Source organism: Nycticebus coucang, chromosome 8 (genome assembly GCF_027406575.1).
Source record: "Nycticebus coucang isolate mNycCou1 chromosome 8, mNycCou1.pri, whole genome shotgun sequence".
Classification (NCBI taxonomy): domain Eukaryota; kingdom Metazoa; phylum Chordata; class Mammalia; order Primates; family Lorisidae; genus Nycticebus; species Nycticebus coucang.
The window spans coordinates 16989275-17011340 of record NC_069787.1 but is presented as its reverse complement, the minus strand read 5'-3'; the positions used below and the strand labels follow the sequence as shown (position 1 = coordinate 17011340).

The 22066-nt window shown below is 40.1% G+C and overlaps 1 protein-coding gene across 2 annotated transcripts in view; it reads left to right on the top strand.

Moving 5' to 3' along the window:
* Positions 1-16956: 16956 nt before the first annotated feature.
* The window catches only part of LRRN1 (leucine rich repeat neuronal 1), a 37632-nt gene continuing 32522 nt past the window's right edge, over positions 16957-22066 (top strand). Inside the window, exons 1-2 of one of the 2 annotated variants that reach the window (XM_053600270.1) lie at positions 17008-17081; positions 18464-18614. The gene's annotated coding sequence lies outside the window, so the exon portion shown is untranslated. Of the gene's footprint in view, positions 17082-18463; positions 18615-22066 lie in introns of both variants that reach the window. The other variant, XM_053600269.1, reaches the window with a different exon arrangement.

Sequence of the window (22066 nt, the reverse complement as noted above, 5' to 3'; positions counted from 1 at the left end):
TATTACTTCATTTATTTTACTTAAAAAAAATACAACTGTTTCCAACACGAAGAAATGATAATGTTTGAAATGGTGGATATACTAATTACCCTGATCTGATCAATACACATTATATCAAAACATTGCATCAAAACATCATTATGTACCCCATGAACATGTGTAATTATTATATGCCAATTTAAAGAAACAAATTAAATTTTAAAATGCAACTAAAGCGTATATGCATACCTTCTACCTTCTCTATTCCACCTGATGGAATAAAGTGGTAACCATTACCAGATGTAGTATTGTAAAATTTAATGTACATAATTAATAGCTAATGAGAAAATGGCCCGTTGCTTCTCTTATTAATGTGGCTAGTTCCTGTACATGGTTTAGTTGGAGCATTTTTATCCTTGGCATGATAGAGGTACCAGGTAAAGAGATGGAATTTGGTTGTGGTCCATGAGGAAAAGAGGTTCTAGTCAGCTAATTACAGAAGTTACTCAGGAGCTACCAACCCAGTAATTAAGCACATGCATTTATTTTCCCTGGACACCGAGAAGGCAAATTCCTTTGTATTGAATGTGGTGTTGTGGACATAAGTTCAAAACAAAGAGAATTTGGCCTGAGCCCACCATAAATCCATCCTAGAGATTCTCCAGAGAAATAGCCTTAATAACCCTCAAATTAGCAAGTAGAGAGTCCAAGGGATTTTATTCCCCTTACTTGTCCCAGTGGAAGTGCAATAGGCTTCAAGGACATGTGCTAATATGCTAAAACTTTCCACTCTGAGTGGAGACCATCTCCCCCTACTCTGTGCCAAAATCATTTGAATCATACCTATGTCACTCATTTGCCTTCACCAACCTGGTATACCAAGTAAACTGAGTAATTCTTAGTACTGGGTTCAGGTCACCTACACCAATTGATAATTTATGTTAAATGTCAAGTTTAAGAACCTATCTAAATCTTGATAAATATACCTTGATGGAGTGAACACTACCTATTAGTACAGAATGTACGAACTAGACCCCCATGAGAATGTAGCCCAAAGAGAATAAAGTTCTTCTATAAAGCTTTCAAAATTTTGAATTAGCTGCCATCTTGACACTATTTTAAAGTGACTGTTTCAGATAAATTCTGGATTTCCTGTTTCCTTTGGCAAAATCAGACCGACATTCTCCCAAGATGACAATCTAATAGAACTGAAGAACAGCTGCCCACTTTACAGGGCACTTCCTCTGCCGTTTGGCATAGTCTTTCTCAGGCCACTCTACTCACTGATCTGCCAGCCCCCTGTAGACATCTGGATTTGTGACTGCTGTAGTAACAATCTGGCAGTCCCATGAGCCAAAACAGAAAGAAAGCAGCGGCCCCGTCGTGGAACTCTCATTTACTACAATGTATATCTGTCTTGATGTGTTCCTTATTATTTTTGTCTTTCTTACAGCACAGTGCCTTTCACAGGATGCATGTCATAGATTTTAATTGAATAAATAGGTAATGTTTAAATACAGCTGCTCATGTTCTGGCTAAAACTTCTGCCCTCCCTTGTTTCAAGAACAAAACTTCTTGTAATGAAGTTCAATGTCACATTAGTTCTCTTAGCAATTATAGAAACTCATTTGAAGGGCCCCTTCCTTTCTGCCACCCTAAAAATAAAACATTGAAGAGTACCCCTTATAATCCATGGGCACAAATTCAGGAACAATCTTCAAGCATCAGAAGGTGTTGTTTTTAATTATGTGATTTTGGAAGATCTCTCCAGGCTGGTTTAGGGGGTGATCCCAATGACCCAGTGGTGAGCCATCTTTCTGAATCTGCAGCCTTGAGCCACAAGAATGTGCAGGTCAGCTCATTAAGTCATCGGGAACAGAGACCTGATGTGAAGACCAGCACAGCCATCATACAAGGACGACAGGATGCTGGATACACATTTGGCATGAAGTGAGTCACAGTCTTCCACATAGCTGCTCAGTGTGGAAGACTTGGAGGGAAGTAGGAAAAGTGAGATGGGAAATTAATACAGAAAGGGTCAAACTAGCTGTTAATGGGTGATATTTCCTCTCCTGACTGGTACTTTCAAAGAAAGCACTTTAGAATTTCCCAAATGAGGAGACCAGCTAATCCATTATGTTAGCAGAAAATTAGAAACTACGAAGAAGTTTAGCTCCTTTTGGCTAATGTAGGGTTGCACGTAGCTGGCTTGTAGCTGCTTATAAACTCCAGGCCCCACTGTTAGCTTTGACATTTCAACTGTTTTCTCAGGCTTATGGGCACAGAGGATTTCTGCCTGCGTAACATGGCAAGGTATACATCTGTCCTGTCTCTGTCACCTTCTGCTGCCATTGTATTTGCATATGGCAAGAAAATCACACAGTTAAAAGGATTGAAATGCAATAATTTAGGTAATAGAGAGGTTTCAAAGGATATGATCTGAGTTGGCTCCACATATACATATATTAACATTCATGGTGGTAGACTTGTGGTATAAAAAGCAGATAAAGAATAAACTAAATATTTGCTGCTTATTTTATTCCCAAGGCATTACAAATCAATCACAGCTATTTCTACTTGCAAAATTTGACTATGCCAAGTTTTAGAAGCTTTTAGGAAATACCCAAGAAAGAAAAAGATCATTCTTGCACTGGAGGAGTTTACAACTTGTTGGTAACTTGGAGTTTACAACTCGTTAGTAACTTGGAACATACCAAATTGAAATATTTAAGTAGCATTTCCAGGGTAATACATGAAGAACAAACGGTAAACAGTTAACACAGGCACAAGCGTATGTATGTGAAACTTCTTAACTTTTAGCCAGTGTAGTCTGTTTTCTTAGTCAAAAATAGAAAATTAAAAGAGATTGCACTCCCTCTCTGATCCAGGCACTGCACACATATTATCTCATTTAACATGTTCAACTCCCGGAAAATAGGTATTCCTGCTTCTATAGATGATTTCAAGAGGTAATCAATTTGACCAGAGTCACCACAATAGCAAGAACTAGATGGAGAGTCTGAGCGGCTTTCTTAAATTCCACTTTAAACCTCTTTGTACTCCATCACTGATGCATACCAATTCAAAGCTTTCCACTCTGAGTGCAGGGAATAAAATTCCTTAAAGGTAGAGAGGCTGTCCAATAGAGGATCAAAACCCATTATGATCAACTTGTTTTGGTTTAGCCAGAACCTTCCTGATTTTAGCACCAAAATACCACACCCTAGTACATCACTTAGTCTTGATTTTAAAAAGAATAGTTTCGTGTCCTGGACAACCCCTCAGTCCCAGGCAAAGTGAGATGTTTAGTCACCCTAACTGTACTTTTTCCACATATTTATAAGCAGAGTCTATCCTGACACTTGTTTTTTTAACATCATGCACCATGTCCCCACCACAGCCCACATGTGGACCTAACTATAACTCAGAACCAAAAGCAGTTCTTAGAAAATGGTAGAAATTCAACAAACATTTGATGAATTAATGTCCAAGTTTGTCTGGTCTCCCAATTCATCAGCTGCAGCACTTTACATGTAGGTGATGCCTGTTCAAGGTTTATTGAGTCAAATGTAGATTAAATTCATCCATAATAAATAGCAAGGGCCACCTTAAAAAGTTAAGGAAGACTTGAGGAAGAGGGATTATTTGTCTTTATGTCTTGGTGATGGGGGTGAACTTGTGGGCTGATGGCTTACTTATAAATATCATACCTCTTTCTTATAGACTAGAAGCTGGTGGAACCACATGTCCTCTCCTTGTCAGCAGCCTCCCCGAATCATTGCTCAGCTGCCAATACCATCTGGGCCTCGGAAGGAACAAAGGCCAGGGTGATTTCCCCAATTACTGTACTAGACAAAATTTATTTTGCCTTGGGCAATGTACTAATAATTTAACATGCGTTATCTTATTTAATCCTTGCAACAACATGATGCAGTTGCTACTATTACTCCTTTCTTATGGACAAGTTAACTAAAGCTTCTTAAGGTAAAGAGATTGAATTTAGACTTCAACATCTTAGACAACATGACATAGTATATCCCGAGTTATCATACAATTGATGGACATACCATGCCTAATATGGGACTACCTGACTTCTGATGTCTTTGTGGTGTTTTGATGATAACTTAGTTGTTTTCTAACAGCTGAGAGTCTTTAGACAGCCAAATTATAGGGAGTTTCCGTATAATTTAAAGTAGCTTAAGTTTGCCTACTCTTTCTTTTGATTTTTGGAGCTTTGTACTGGGGGTCTGTAAATCTGAACTTGTACCAAACACCATAGGCATTTTTCCTATAACTGCCTCTGAAAGCACTCTTAACTTAAAAATACCTCCCTTAAAAGGCCCCAAATCTACCCTTCTTTAGATTTAATTTCTTTTTAAAGAAATCACATTCATCTTTGTCAAATGTTCTCCCCTTTCTGCCTTACTCTCCCTTTCTTTTCCTTCTGTACGGCTGGATGTTCTTGTCCTGATAAACCTAATTGAGGAAATCAACCAAATTGTAAATGTAGAAGAAGCCATATTCCTTTGGTATAATATTCTTAACTACTGATAATCACAGAAATATATTGGAATTAGCCAAGATCTATGGGAAAATGAAATACTGTTTAAACACCTCTACTTTAACGTAACTATAGAAATGCATAGAATCATGGAATTTTAGCACTACAGAACTTTAGAATAGTCCAGTTTGGTGATTTGCTAACTTTGATCTGCAGACCTGTTCAATGAGTAACCAGCTAACAAGGCGCCATCATCCCTAAGGAACAGTGACAATAGGAGGCTGAGTAGGGGTTCCTGGTCTGGCCATGTTCAATGAGTACAGATGGAAGGTACTATGAGCTGGCCCGTTTGGAGCCTAGTTGAACCCCTTTCTGGCTGGCTTCCTATTTACATCAGGCCTAGATTTTGTCAAACACAGAGGCACAAAAGAGCTACATAAAAAGACAGCCAAATGCTAGAGGCTCAGCTCTTTTGGCAAGGACAATGCTAGTATCACTTGGGAGACATGTCCAGAATTTCTGATTACCAGATCATACTGTGATAGATAACAAGCAATGGGAGGCTGTGACGATGTTGATTTCATCAAAACAGGCACATGGTAGGTCAGGGGAACATTCTCCAGCTATCTTCCTGGACTGGGCAACATCTACTGGGCAACGCCTTCCAGAGATCCTGTAGTCTAACTGTATCTTTTAGTAAATATCTTCTTGCTTACTTAGCTAGAGTAGATTTGGTTGTTGCAATTGAGAACCTGAATAAATTCATTTTTATGTCTTGATGTGATGTTTCATTATGATTTAATTTAACCAAAAGGTTCTTGGAGGGAAAAAGCATGAAAACATGTACCACAGATTCTACATAAATAACTTGAGGGGGATCAGAGAAGTAAAGCTATCAGTGGTAAAATTGCATCTAGAATACAGTTCTCACTATAAAGCTTACTAGGCAATATTCCAAGAAGTGACCTTGGCAGACCACAGCCCATATAACTTCTCAATTCTTAAGAATCAGCTAGGTGGCCTATGGCTAGCCCTTCACATGTACTAGTCAGAAAGCTCCAGTGTCACAAATTGAACTTTCATTGTCCTTTATCTTTCAAAAATTTTCAAATCCTCTGCTGTTAACTTTCAAATGGTATTATTTTTGTGAGTGACACTGTTATTCTAATAAAATGTGAGCCTTATTCCTCATATTCCTCCTTTCAGAAAGAATTAAGGTATCTGGAGATAGCTCCTTGAACACTACTTCAATTTTTTGTTTGTTTGTTTTTCTTTTTAATTTTTAAGTTTCTTCCCCAACAGGTGTAGTATCTGTACCAACAGAGTCAAACCAGTACAGGCCTTCTAGATCATAGTATTATAACATAGATACAATCAGAGACTATGGATCATAGCATAGCTCTAGTATTGTATCAACCTGATGATTCTGAATAAGTGACCTAACCTCATTAAGGTTTTAATGATATCATCTGAAAAAATAAAAGTGATAATAAAACCTAACTATTTCATGGGATTTTTGGAAGAATTACATGGAATTCATGCAAAAATTTTACCATATTTTATAAGGGCTATCCACTGTTGTAATTAAAACAAAACCTTACCTACAATGGGGGAAAGTCTATAGAAAATTGCTCCCTGTTTTTCAACTCCAGATTCTTTTCAGATTTCAGGTGGAACAGCCTAGAGGGCATTCAAGTCACTTGTCCCAAGTTCCATCTGTACTCTGTTTTCTGCCCAGGAACTGAGGCAAAAGCAAGCAAGAACAGTTGGCCAGTGTAGTCTACACTGGACACCACCAACACCATGTAGGCCACCACAGTCTAACCTCTCAGACAGACTTCCACTATCCTGGCATCAGGAAAAAATGGTCTACACTGTCCACCATTTGCAAATTAGTTCTCTGAACAGTTGGATTGGACCTAGAAACTGCAGCACCAGGGCATCCTGATGTCTTTACTCTGACGTTTTAGGGAGAGACAGTCAATGGCACACTCATTTATCTTTCAAATCCTCTGCTGTTGACTTTCAAATGTTATTATTTTTTGTGAGTGACATTGTTTTTCTAATAAAATGTGATAAAGTGCTAAATGTGTAATAAAGTGCTTTTGTCCAGGACTCTTTAGAGATTTGTACGTATTAATGTATGACTAACATATTCAAGTAGACAATTCTGAAGCAACTTACACAGCAGAGGTTGCCTACTCAAACCGTATGAGTGGGTAACATAAGTGTGTGAATTAAGCCTGGAAAACTGGTATAAGGTGATAAACAAGATGGTAACTGAGATCATCTAAGAGTTTCTACCTGCCCAGTGGCAACCACCTTCAAGGGTTTTTAATAGGGAAGCCAACTGGTAGTCTGGGAAAAGTCCGTCAATAGATGAATATATACAATGGTATATTCATACAATGAAGTTCTACTCAGCAATAAAAATAAAACTATTATTGCATGCAAGAACATGGCTAGATCTCAAAATAATTGTGCCAAGTGAAATAAATTCTAGAAAATATTCATTCCTAAATTTAGGGATAGGTTGTAAGTTGCAGGGAATGGAGGCTAGGGAGGAATAGATTACAAAAGGCACAAAGAAACCTTTGAAGGTTGTGGATGTGTTCATTACCCATTAACTTGATTATGATAATGACTTCAGAAGTGTATACAGGGGTCAAAATGATACACTTTAAATATGCGCAGTTTATCATATGGCCATTGTATTAGTCTCTCAGGGCTGCCACAATAAAGCACCACAAGGGAAGTAGTTTAAGCAACAGAAATTTATTTTCTCACCATTCTGGAAGGTAGAACTCTGAGATCAAGGTGTTGGCAGGGTTGGTTCCTTCTGAGGCTGTGAACAAGAGTCTGTTCCATGCTTCTCTCCTAGCTGCTGGTGGTTTGCTGATGATCTTTGCTGTTCTTTGGTTTGTAAGGCACCACCCTGATATTTCCCTCTTTATAAAGATACAAGTCACATTGGATTAGGGACACACCCTACTCCAGTGTTACTTCTCCTTAACTAATTGCACCTGCAATGACCCTATTTCTAAAAATAAAAACATTACATTCTGAGGTACTGCAGGTTAGAGCTTCAACATATAAATCTATATGGGACATACCTCAACTCACAACAGCAATTTTGCCTGAATGGAACTGTTTTGGGCAAAAATGCTCAAACTACCAAACTAGTTAGATTTAAATTCAATCATCAATCTCATGCCATAGATGACCAAATTTTTCCCTTTTTTCCCAAAAATTAAGGCACCAGCGTATTCATGCCCAATCTCTCTCCCTTCATGACTCTCTCTCTCTCCTCTCTCTCTCTGTCTTTCTCTATCTTACATATTTAGATTACTAGTTCGCTCATCTCTTTTTTTAACCCCTCACTTATAACTCAGTAAATTTCTGTGGAATCTTCTTAGAATATGCTAAGACATCAATTAGCCTTCACTTGGAGAGAAAACATCATTTCTATGTTAAAATCACACTGTTCTTCTTTTACTTCGTCCAGAGACGTTACATGGTACTGCTTGGCATTGACATCATCATAAACACAAACATTGACATTGGCACTAGATTTTGTTTACCTATGTTCAAACATAAGATAACCCAGGTGATTTAGACTATCCTTATATTAATTCTTCATTCATTATTGGAATTAAAATTAAAATTTATCTATATATATCCAGTAGTAAGATTGCTGAATGATATAGTAGTTCTATTTTTAAATTTTTTGAGGAACTTTCATTATGTTTTCCATATTGGCTACACTAATTTATGTTCCTACCACCAGCGTGCAAGGGTTCCCTTTTCTCCACATCCCTGCCAACATGTGTTACCTTTTGTCTTTTCGATAAAAGCCAGAGTCACTGATGTGAGGTTGCAGTTTTAATTTGCATTTAGCTCATGGCAGTTTTAATTTGCATCTCTCTAATAACTAGTGATTTTGAGCATTTTTTAATATACTTGGCCATTTGTACATCTTCTGTTGAGAAATGTCGATTTTGATCTTTTGTTCATTTTTGAATTGGGTTGTTTTCTTACTATGAAACTGTTTGAGTTCCTTGCATGTTTGGAATATTTACCCTTTCTCAGCTGTACATGTTCTTCTCTTCTCTAGGTTGCCTGTTCACTCTGTTGATCATTTACTTGGCTATACAAAGCTTTCTATGTAGTCCCATTTGTCTATTTTGCTTTTGCTGCCCGTGCTTTTGGGTTCATACATAGCAACCTTGCAGACTCTAAAGAGTATATCCATGAACTTCTGAGAGGTCTGAGAACCCCAGTTAGTTACACTAATATCAGAGGCCCCTGATCTGAAAATTGAGAGAACTAGATTTGAGGTCTAGCTCTCTGATTTATCAGCAGTGTACCTTGAGTATGGGTTTAAATCCAGTCAAATTTCAGATGCTCTGAGGTAGATGGAAGTGTTAGCCTTGGTGTTAGCCTTCTTGAGGCTCACCCATAAAATGAAAGGGTTGTTCCACATTGCCTCTAAGATTCTTTTTAGCTCTAAAATCCTATGGTACTTACTGAATTGAAATGCAATATGACCATGCTTATAGTAATAAGATAAATCACCATTTAGATACCATATATCTATCTGCAAGTTTTTTCCTTCAAAGTAACAAAATTCAAAACTAAGCCTCTTTTCCAAAAGATGGCTTGTATATGATGCAAAGTCCTGACACAGACACAGACCTAGGGTATAAAGTGAATTGAATTCAAGAATATAAGGATTTCAACAAATGATTAGTCTGGTAGGTGAATACTTAGTTATCCATGAAAATGCAACATGGAAATGTTTTACTCAAAAAGAGACTGCTAATGTGCTCAGAGATCAAAAGTATGAGAGTCTTCTATCATAAAAATAAAATAAGGCACAGGCAAAATTCAGACAAACAACAAAGGAAGGTGCTAGATGAAACGTGGAGGAAACTCTGTAAACTTTGTGTTTCTGCAAAATGTGTATAAACCAATTGTGTCAACTCTACCTGCCCATCTTTCTTTGGTAGCCTCATAGACCCCTTGCACTAAAAGTAAGGGTGGATTTTAAATTATGATAATAGAGGCAGCAAGTTCTAGCACTATAGTCCCTAAGCACTTTCTTATGAGGAACAATTCTGAACTTCCTTAAAATTTTATGGTTACTGAAAGAAAAGGAATGTTCCTGAAAGAGAAAGGAGTATAAGCTGCTGGTGGGGGCAGCTGGCAGGCCTGCTCTCCCTGCCTGACGTCCCTGGGAACCTGAGAAGGCAATGTGTTGATGGTGATCAGGCTAGCAATCAACAAAGAACAGTTTTGAGCTGAATGGAGAACTAGAAAGCACTCCTCCAGTAGCTGTTCTACACACACGTCTTTTTTCTATAGTAACACCCTCTTAGTTGCTTTATGATTCTGAACTAGTCATCTCCTCTCTCTTACCTTACTGAACTTACTCTGAGGACTAAATAAGGGAATGGACAACAGTAGAAGAGATGTTACTATATTTCTGCTACCCATAGATTGGTATATGTTGCAAAATTTCTTCTTCTACTTTCTAAGCACATACTTAGTTTACATTCCCCAGCTTCTTTTGTTATCAGGTGTAGCTATGTAACTGAGTTCTCGTCCGTAGGGACATGAGCCATTGTTTTAGGCTGGACCCTAGAATTTTCCCATGTGATCTTTTATTCTCTTTCTTTCTTCATCTTCTGTGTTAATAGAAAGGAGTCTGTTGATATAGAGGAGGAAGAACCAAAAAAAGGAAGTCACCTAGGCCTGGAATGACCCAGTAGATGCCACCCAGCCAGGACCATACTCTGTAACATGAATGTAAAATAACCCTGCCTTATTCAAGCCACTAAGGTTCTTTGGTTTATTTTTTCTGGCAGTTAGCATCATATTAATTACTACATTAATATTTAGTAAATGCTTGGTATATGCTAGGGACATATACACTTCTTTAATCCTCACAAGACTCGGTGATATAGGTACTACTCAGGCGCAAAGAGCTTAAGTAACTTGCTTAAATTCACACAATGTGTTGAGCTGGAAGATAAACCCAGATAGTGCAAATCAAAAAACCATGGCTATGGCTCAGCACCCATAGCACAGTGGTTGTCGTGCCAGCCACATACACTGAGGTTGCTGGGTTTGAACCCAGACGAGGCCAGCTAAACAACAATGACAACTGCAACAAAAAATAGCCAGGCATTGTGGGAGGCACCTGTAGTCCCAACTACTTGGGAGGCTAAGGCAAGAGAATCGATTAAGCCCATGAGTTTGAGGTTGCTGTGAGCAATGACATCACCGCACTCTAATAAGGGTGACAAAGTGAGACTCTGTCTCAAAAAAAAAAAAAAAATAGTGCTGGCTATTAACCTCTTCACCTTGCTGCCTCTCTCAATACGGGCAACATTACTAGGCTGTTACACAGAAAAATCAGAATGGAGAGCAAATGGAGAATTGCTTAAGCTCAGGAATTTGAGAACAGCCTGAACAAGAGCAAGACCTTGTCTTTACTAAAAATTGAAAAATTAGCCAGGCGTCACAGCGGGCACCTCTAGTTCCATCTACTCAGGAAGTTGAGGCAGGAGGACTGCTTGAACCCAGGAGTTTGAGCGTTTTTTTAGTAAGGTCTGGCTGAATAAAGGTCAATAGCAATGAAAATAGAAAAAGTTGAGTATGTTATTAAGTTGATAATTCAAACTGTAGTTTATATCCACAGATCAATAACCAAGATGGAATTTTTTATCAAGTGTGTTTATCACATGTATAACACATTATAGCAAATAATCAATAAAGCCCTTATTTCTCACTAACAGGAATTATGCAGCTATTATCATCATAGCTCAAAAGGTTTTTAATGCTATGAAGAAAATGCTTATGATATAATAGGATGCAATTACATAAAGGCATTCATTTATCAATTGATTTAAGTCATTCAAAAAATGTTTACTGAATATATATTATATTATAGTCTTGGGTTAAGAGCGAGCCATATGGTCCCTGTCTCCAGTGAGTGTAGACTTTGTCAACAGACTGAGAGAGTTGCTTTTCTAGGGCTTAGCTTAACTATTTATAAAATAAGGAAAGTGGATTTGATGATTGTCAAGTTCTCCGCAGCAATTAAATTCTACAAGTGGCAATAGAATCCTTTCTTCATCCAGCATAAAACATTATTTGGTGTATCTGCAAGGGTGTAACTCAACTAAAATTGTAGCAGTCCCACAAACCTATTAATATTAGCTCTATTGAAATTTAATAGCCACCTTGATTTACCCAAGACTGAGGGGTGTCCTGAGAGGACTTCAAGGACTATAGCTCACAGAATCCCACACAAACTAAGATGGTTGTTTACTTTAGTTCCATATCAATATAAAGTTATTAACCTTAAATGCTAAAACTCATTTTAATTACAAAATCTTAGTTTAATGCTTTTCGTGTATATTGGAATGATTTCACATGCTACACAAAACTGGAAGAAAAGGAACTATGTATGTGTAGTAAACCCATTCAATTGTCAAAAGTTTTTAGAGAAATAACACACTTGACATGAAAGTTAACAATGATCACAACAGTCACATAATTATAAGTTGCATAGTCATCAACCTGTAAGAGCTTGGTGCTGGAAGTTAAAGATAAGTATTAAATATTAAAACTATAATATTAGTTTAGAGGTTGGAAGAAACATTGACTACTAGCTCTCTGTTAATATTTCAATTAGAAAGACAGACCTATTTTCAACTTTGTAAAATTGTGGTTTTATAAGAAAATTATAATTTTTTCTCAAAATACAGATGCTCTTTCTAAAGACTATTCAAATATGATCATCCTCTAAAGTTTCACCTTTCTTTTTTCCTCCCCTTATTTACCACATAGATCAGTACAATTAGGCTAATACCAATTATAATGTTCCTTCAAACCAAAGGTAAAGAACCTCAAGAGGATTTTGGATGAATCCAGAGGGGTTTGTAGTGTTTCAACGCAGTTAACTCCAGGGGCAAGAGCCCTTCATATCGACAGTAATAATTGGCATCTCGAGAACTTTTGGAGCTTTCTCTATTTCCATTCTCCTTCAAGGACTCCAAGGTCTTCTACAACACCCTAACAAATAAATACTAAGATAAGATCCCTTTTTACTAACTAATAAATTCAGGACCGCATGATTGGGTAAGCTCATGTAGGAGTAATTCAGATGGCCTGGAGCTCTGGAAGCATGAAACAAGGGAGTGTATTATTTGGTTTAGTTATGCCAGTGCATTCACTGGTGTTTCCTCTTCACTCATCCTGATGATAAGATGCTTTTAAGTGTCAATAAACAAAATAGTCCCTTTGCAGTTATAAAATGGCAATTTCTAAAATATGGACCAATTAACGACTTAGGCAATTTACCAAAGTTTCAATAACTAGACCAAATTTCAGACTCTTTGAAGAGCTATACTTATTTGTCCTCTTTGGTCCACAGCAATCCCCACCCTTCTGCCCAAGTCCCTTCTCCCATCTCTGACACATGTTTCCTCCTAATGATAATGCTTCCTCTATCTGGAGCCAGATGAATGGAGGGGTCAAGTAGAAATAGGCAAAACTTCTTTTCTTACCTTTGCTTTGGGGAAGAGGGAAATTATTACAGTTTAAATAAATGATAAGCTGATTTTAAAAGAAATGAATTGAACAGCAGGAATACAGAGTCCATTTCTTCCACGGGAGCTGCTAGAGCCTTTAAATATTCTGTCACATGTATCAGTTCTGAATCATCATTCCACCTGTCTAACCTAATGTCTTGGTTTAGTCTTCAACACCTGGCTGATAACGCCTAGAGCTTACATTTGCTGAATGCTTACTATATACTAAGCACTGCCCTGAGTATTTTACATGATTACTCTCACTTAACCATCATAATCCTTTGGAATAGATACTGTTATTAAACTGCACTTTACAGCCAAGAAAAATAAGGCTTAAAAAGATAAAGTGACTCACCCACAGGGACATGGGTCATAAATTGGAGCGCTGTGGTTTGGTTTCAAAGTTCATACATTGGTGTCTGACTCATACCATTCTCATGAAGTCTCTTCCCAAACCTGGAGGCTGTTATACATCTTGCCTCCCAAGACTAACTCCTCACCATCACTAATTGCTTCATCTGTCCACCCAAGACTTCCCTCTGTGAGGCTCTACCTTGTAGGGTATGGCACTATTCCTCTTCCACTCCTAGGAAGACAGGCCAGAAAACCAAAAAGAGACTCCTTAAAAAACCTGCATTTTGTCTTTCTCCGATCATTTAAGTTCTGTATTTCCACCCTCTCTCAGACAAACTCTATACTATATATAATCAGAATGAAAAAATGAGGGAAAGAGACGAAATCATGTTATAAAACTTGGGTAAATTTCCAGACTCAACTTGCTTTGAAAGTTCTTAAATCTTATTCAGTTACAGACAGCAATGGGTCTTTGGGTCTACTTGTTCCTCTACTCTTCATTGACCCTCTAATATGACTCCTAATATTTTCTCTAGAGCCTTCTAAGATATACTATGACTCTCCAGTGACAGTTCTATGGGCATACAGGAGCATCAAATATTATGAGGCAGTTGTGGAAGACAGCAAGAAATGCTATCCGGATCAAGAATATATAATTACTGTTAATGAATTTATCCTGTGCCTTCAAAAAATTCAAAAGTTTTCCATATGTCTATAGGCCCGTGCGCCTGTCTTCTTCAGAGAAGTTTCTCTTCAAGTCCCTTGCCCAGCCTGCGATGGGATCACTTGTTCTTTTCTTGCTTCTACGTTTGACAAGCCAATTAAAAATACTCAGTGGGGAAAAGATTCTCTATTTAACAAATGGTGCTGGGTGAACTGGCTGGCAACCTACAGAAGACTGAAACTGGACCCACACCTTTCACCATTAACTAAGATAGACTCTCACTGGATTAAAGATTTAAACTTAAGACACGAAACTATAAAAATACTAGAATAGAGTGCAGGGAAAACCCTTGAAGAAATCGGTCAGGGCGAGTATTTTATGAGGAGGACCCCCTGGGCAATTGAAGCAGCTTCAAAAATACATTACTGGGACCTGATCAAACTAAAAAGCTTCTGCACAGCCAAGGACACAGTAAGTAAAACAAGCAGACAGCCCTCAGAATGGGAGAAGATATTTGCAGGTTATGTCTCTGACAAAGGTTTAATAACCAGAATCCACAGAGAACTCTTCTCTTATTCTTTTTAAAAAATTTAGTTCGGATTAATATGAGGGTATATACAATTAGGTTGCACTTGGTGTTTGTAAAACCCCAGTTATAGTTGTGGTCTTCACCCAGGAAAAGTCCCGTTTACTCATACATTGTACTCATTAGGTGAGAACTTACTAAATCCTCTCTTACCCTCCCCCCTTCTTGAATTTAATTGCATTTTTCTCTCATGTGTGGACATTGTTATTAGTCTACCCGTTTCAACTTAGTACTGAGGACATGGGGTGCCTCGTTTTCCATTCTTGTGATACTTAAGAAAGTATTCTCCAAATCCCTCCAAGTTGTAACAAAAGACACAAAATCTCCATCTTTTTCATGGCTGAACAGTATTCCAGGGTGTGCATATACCACAGTTTATTCAGCTATTCACGTCTTGAAGGGCACTTGGATTGTTTCCATATCTTTGTATTGGCAAATTGGGTTCTATAAACATTTGCATGCAAAGGTCCTTATAATAAAATGACTCTTTTTATTTTCAGTAAATACCTAAGTAATGGGATTGAGGATCAAATGGGAAGTCTACTTTTAGTTCTTGGAGGACTCTCCATACTTCTTTCCATAAAGGCTGTACTAGTTTGCAGTCCCACCACAGTGCCAGCGTTCCCTTTGCACCAATCCAGCATCAGTTGCTTTGGGACCTTGTGATGTGGGTCATTTTCACTAGGGTTGGGTGATCGCTCAAAGTGGTTTTGATTTGCATTTCTCTAATAATTAGAAACAATAATTTTTTCATGAGTTTGACCATTCATCTCCCCTCATGAGAAAAGATTCTGTTCATGTTTTTCACCCGGACTTTAATGGGATTGTTTGCTCTTTTTTGTTGGTTTTAATTCTTTGCAATCTGGTTATTAGCCCTTTGTCAGAGTCATAGTACGCAAATATCTTCTCCCACTGAAACATGTCTCTTTGCTTTGTTGATCGTGTCCTTAGCTGTGCAGAAACTTTCTAACTTGATCAGGTTCCATTTATTTATTTTTATTGTTGCTGCAGCACTAATTGGTTTCTAGCTTAAAGCAGGTTCCCTTAACACGTAGTATGGAGTCTTTTCTTGAGCCTTGTTCTGGGTTGGCCACTTTGAAGTTGAGACTCAGTTCATATGCAGTTGCCAAAGACCCATTCCCAGCCTTCCCTCCCTCCTTTCACTCTCCACTTCAAACAGACCATTCTCAATCCTCCCCTAGCATATTTGAATACAACCTTCACACCTAACCAATTTGAAAGCTGTAATTTCAAAGTTTCAGAAATGTTTTCTAACAGCCTCCCTAAATCGGAAGTGACTTGGACATCAAGCCCTGGTATGCTACTGCCCGCGGCAAGGGCGCTGACCAGTCCCACCGCTGCACGCGTCTGCCCACCCGGGCGTTTACACACAACCCAAGGAATCCCCATTCTTTTCAGACCACGGATCGGATTTCATACTGAAACTTGGCTCTCTGCTGGGCTGAATTTTGTCTGCTTCTCAGCCCTTGAGCTCGAGTTCTGCGTTGCGCAGAGAGGTAGCCCCATTGTGCCTCGCTGGCCGCCTAGCACTAACATTGTTTTTCGTTTGATTTTTGGTCTGTCTTTTGCTACTAAGCGGCAGTGTGCCTTGCGTCCCTAACTCAGCCGCAGTCGGCTGTCCCCTAGACAAAAAGCAGTCGCCGATGCTCCCCGCAGCGGCGGCGGCGGCGGCGGCGCAGCGAGGCCCGGACACCCAAGGCCCGCCGCGCTGCGCCTTTGTTGGGCGGGCTACAGATGGTGCCCCAGCACCGGGCTGAGCCAGGGCGGGTGTGGGAGGAGGGAGGCCGGGAAGGGGAGGCCAGGAAGGGGGTCGGACCGGAGGGGAGGAGACGGCGGAGCAGCCAATCCGGGCGCAGCCCATCAGCTGACCGCTTTTGCTTACACCAGGTGCACGCGGGCTGCGGGGAGCACAAAGCAGGGCGCACCGAGGGCGCCGGCAGCGAGCCGGGGAGCGACGCGAGGCCCGTGCGCCCGCGGCTACAGCGCCCGCCCGGAGGGCAGAGGGGCCGGCGGCGGCGGCAACCGCGCAGCAGCAGCGCTAGGCGCTTGGGGAGCCTTCCTCTGGACCTGGCCGCTCTCTGCCCCGCCCTCTGCACCCCACTTCTACTCTCCTTTCCAATCCTGCCTGCCTCTGCCCAGGCCCCCAAGAGCGGGATTGAGCCCGGCCCCGCGCGGCCGCTTTGCCGGTGTCGCTGCCTCGCCTGGCATCTTGGTGCTCTGCCGGCGGTCCCCCGAGGAGCCAGTGAGCGCTGCGGGCTGGGAAGGAGGCGCCGCTCAGCGGGTCCGGCTCCTCTTTCTGCTCCTCCTCCTGCTGCTGCTGCCGCCGCCGGTGCCGGGTCCGTGCGCACCCGACAGCCCCGCCAGCTGGGCCCCGCGGTAAGTGCGCTGGGAGGTGTAGGACACAGTGAGGGGAAGTCGAGGCAAACTTGGTGGCGCGGCGGACCCTTAGAGGGTCTGGGGGACCGCGGGATAAGATCACAGGCCTAAGGGGAACGAGGGGGCGCGGCTCGTGGGGTTGGGGAAAATGACGAAGTCTGCAAGGAGGAATCTAGTCCTCCCCACCCCACACACACAGAGGGAAAAAACATAGGGAGAGCGATAGTTCTCAAGAAAGGCTAGACAAAAATGGGCAAAAGCAGAGACGGAGCCGAGCCCGCTGGATTTTAGAGAAGGTCCAGTGGGAGGGTGGTGCCCGGGGATTGGGAGAAAGGACTGCTGGAATGTGAAGTGGGGAAGGCAGCTGGGGCCCGAGACGAGCGCGGAAGAGGGGCCCAGGGAGTTGGACCGAGGGCCGAGAGAAGGGAAGCAAGGTGGCAGGGTATGCCGAGAGACAAGAGGCAGCAAACCTTGGCGGTACCCTTGGTAAGAGAAAGAGGCACGGGAGTAAATCACGGAGCGTTGGGTGTACTGAAGTCAAAGCATTAGGAAGAATCTAGGAATCTACTCAAGTAACGGGCAGTCTAAGCGGGGTGGGGGGGGAATCCCTCCCTCGGTGCGTTTGAGCACAGAAAGGTTGGCAGCTTCAGGAGGCTTGCCAGAGATGCTGAAATGTCAGGGAAGCCTCGGTCCCCTTCAGGAGTGGAGGCGGCGCTACGTTCCCAGTTCCGCCGGGGTCAGGAGCAGGAAAGTTTGCCAGCCAGAGTCCTTTGTGCAGCGTGGAGAGGGGTGTAGGCGGCCGCCGGCTGGGTGCTTCCTAGGTTCCCGCGGCGACCGCCCCTCGCAGAGGGAGTCCGGTTTGGCAGCTTGGAGTCGGGTGGAAAAGTCCAGCTGCGGACCGTCACGCGCCCGGGACAGTTGGGAAAGCCCGTCCCGGGACGGTTGCAAGGGAGCCGACGTGGATACGCGGACTGGGAGATTGCCTGCCTGTGTTCATCGCTGTAGCCCCAAGTCCAAGAGCAGTGCTTGGCCATGATTGAATGCATGGCCGGAGTGTAAATGAGGCACTGGAACCACACAGGCAAAGGCCAAGAGTCCAGAAAACGGACTGTTCTCTAAATCCCATCCCACCGTAAGTATTTTCATCCCCAGACCTAGATAATAAAGGAAAAGTGAAATTCGAATTCGATGATTTGGGCTATTGCTTGTAGGATTTTCTGGTGTTTTGTTTTGCAATTTGCTTCGCCAAAACAGTCTAAAGAATTAATATTACTCGAATATGCTCATTACTTCATTTTTAAAATCTAGGTCTAGAGGCATGGAAAGTTCAGGAAGGTACTTTGATCAGTATAAATCAAGAGTAAAAATGTTTCTGGTTCCAGGGCCTCGAGTGTCCTGAAGTCTCTGATTTGCATGCAAATGTGAGCGGATCCTGGCAGATGTCTGGCCTCATCCATTCACATGAAGGAATTTGAAAAGACAAGGAGTCTTCAGTTAACAATAGACCTTAAGAAAATAGAATAAAGACTCAGTGTGAGTTTTTCTGTTTGGGAATTCCATGGCTTGCTGACACCTTTATTCAAGAGCCAAATTCTTTGAGTGCTATTGTATTGAAAGCTCAAAGTATGGCTTGCTCTTTACCTGGCTGTGCAGCATTCAAGCTAGATATTCTAATCTAGTTAGGAAAATGATTATAGGAAGCATACAGTAACTTTAATCCACTTCTGGTAGCTTGAAGTAATTTCTGCATCCAAGCTCAACTTTTAGAGTTTCTTTTCTTTTTGTGTGTGTGTTTTTTTGCTGTTGTTGCTAATTTTACCTTTTTGCTCACATTTGTTCCTCATCCTCAGATATATTTGGTATGGTAGAAGATAATTGTCATTGACATGAAAATCACATTAGTATGTTGTCTGTTGTAATCAAACTCATTTGGTTCTTAAGGCACCAAACTTGTAGAACTGCAGTTGATGAAACCATCCCACATACAAACAACAACAACAACAAAAAAAAAACAATGAACTGGGAGGCAGTTGTGCACAGGACCCCAAAGCTAACATTAGCTGCCTTGGCTAACATTAGCTGATTGACCACACTGCACTGTTCACCTCCTGGTGTTGTGTGACCGCTGAACAAAAGGCAGACAGTGTGGGCAGCACGTGAGGCTGGCGATTATACCTACAGACAAACCAGCCCCAGTGGCCTCTTCTTTTGTCAGTCTCAAACTCTGTTGAAGGGAAAAAGAACCTATTCACTGAACAGCGTTTGCTCCTGTATTCTATATATTCACTGAAAGGGACACTAAAACACAACCAAAAAAAAAAAAAAAAAAAGACAACATTGTTTTGGAGGGCTCTGTATTTGAGGGGCGGGGTGGGCAACAGATGTTAGTCTGCTATTTTACATGTTTTCCTTAAGTTATTTTTGATGGTTCAGTGCCTTTTACACATAAGGTAGTATTTTCCCAAGAGGCGAAAAATGAATTGAATCAAATTTAAGTGAGAAAATTTTACAGTCAAGTTTGCATTTTCTGTCTGATGGCTATAAAGAAGTTAGAAGGTAGCAAATAATTGTAATAAACTCTTATTTGATGCTTGAGCTTGGGATTCTTTCTTCCTGATGGAGTTGAGGGATAACAAAAGAAACATAACATTGTCTCACTAGACTGTAAACCGTTTTGTTGTAAATTTGTCATCTAGGTATTTTTTCAGACAAACCTGGTGACTTTAAAGTGACTAAAGTCACTTTGGAAAACCTTATTTTTGGCTGTTATCCTGCCTGATTTATTAGATTTATTTTGCAAATCTAATGAAAAGTTAGAGCTCATTCCTTGGTAAATAAAAGCAATAAAGTACTTAATTATTAGAAAAGGATTATTCTGCTAAATAAAAAATCTCAGACCAGAGCCAATTACAGACCATGATCCTGAAAAATAACCCCAGGAAGCTCTGGTTAGTATGTGAAATTCTGAAAAAGCAAGGAAAAACCTCAACCATTGATCTCTTTCTGGTTTAGGCTGTGCTAAGGCTACTTTCTTGACCTCAACTACTAGAGCCATTACCTCATATTCTAAAGCAGTAACACTCTTGGGAATACACCACCTACTAAAGAAATATTGCTACTTCTCAGACCAGTGTTGACTATAAATAATAAGTAATCAGAATGGTGGGCTTTTTATGCTACCTTAAATAAACCATAAGTTACAAATAAAATATGATAAATTATAGGGCACACATGTCATTTTTACTACAGTTTCACAATGCGTTCTTAAAATTTATTTTTAAACTACAAGATAATGATTCATTTGAGCACTAATATGAAGTTGCTCAAATATGGTATTTTTAAAAATTATGCTGAACACTTATTTTGAACTAAGCCAATTTGGAGGAAAAACATTCCATTTTAGAATCATATTTTGGAGTCATATCCTTTGGAATGATATGTTTCTAGAAACAATGCAAGTATCTTTTACTCATGAAAAGAGCTTTAATTCATATTTTATGTAAGATGATATTATAATTGTATGTAAAGTCAGAAAAACATGTGTTCTTGCTTGGTTGGGCTCAAAGTACATAATAGTAACAAAAGTTAAACTCTATCTGTAAAATTTAATACTTTAGTGATTATGGGATCCACTCATTCTAAAAGTCTTCTTAAGTTTGATTTAGCACATTACCATTCACCTACTTTATGGATAGCCTCACAGTCTCAAATCATAGACAAATGCATAGTAAATGATTTGACATTGCATTACAATCCATGGAAATATGATATATATTTTCAGAGTTTATATGCACTCTGTTAAGCGTATTATTGAATAATTAAAATATATGCCATATTTATGTTATAGGTTTTTCGTTAAGAAAAAAATATGCGGGATTACATATTATTATTTTTTTTTAACTTTTTGAATGTTTTCAAGTGCTCCAGCCAAAGTAGAAGTTATTAGCAATTTTATCAGTTGTTTGGTTGGTAAGCAAGCTATTATCCAGTCATAGCTAGGTGATCTTGGATCAATATCTCAACCCTGCCAACCCTGTTTCCGCATTTGTAAGATAACAGAGTTGGGTGAATAGGGCTGGAAGAACCAACTACCATAATCACATAATCAGTGAGGTTGCTAAAAGATTTATGGAAGCTGTGCATCCAACACCACAACTAACATAAACATTTAACTTGCATGGAGCCACTGTACCTAATGAACTGATCATGCCAGAGAAACACGGAAGTTAAACTTAAACTGGCAATGATACTCACCAAAGGTCTTGTCTGTTCTGACTGCAGAGCACTCTCTAAAAATGCTGCTGCATCAGCTGAAGGCACTTAGTTTTAAAATCTGTGGAGTGAAAACTGCTTTTATAGTGGCTTATTGCCTTCCATTTACCCTGTTCATAGCTCAGAGGTTGGAATGTTATTTGAAAGCTCTGATTAATATAAATGAGTTGTAATTTTCTGACCCAGGCTCTCTTAGCTTGCATCTATTATACTACTGGCAGACATGTGGACTCCACAGCTGTCCCCTCATTTGTGTATGAAACAGACACTGGTGGCATTTTTTGGTTACCATGGTTTCATTAACAATATACATGTAACATGATATCCTTTTATGTGAAAGGTTTTTGTGGCAGATATTTTGTAGACCTGGGAGTAAAAGACAACTATTTAAAGTTTGGGGGACACATAAATTAGTCTGCCATTGTTTTCTGGAGCCATCATTTCACTCATGAGGAGAGCCATCCTATCATTGTGTCCAGGAAAGGGTAATCTTGGCAACAAAGATTTCCAACAATGCCTAACCTCTACGGGAAGATATCCACTGAATATTCATTTCAAAATATTTGCTCTTCCTATTCCTATTTATGACTGCCCTGTGTGAGATAGTGTATTAGCATAGTGATTTTCAATTTGTACAGGGAAAAATGGACAGCACCAATATTAGCATCCATCTCAGCAAGACGAGGAGATTAAAAAAAAAACACTTTGCACTG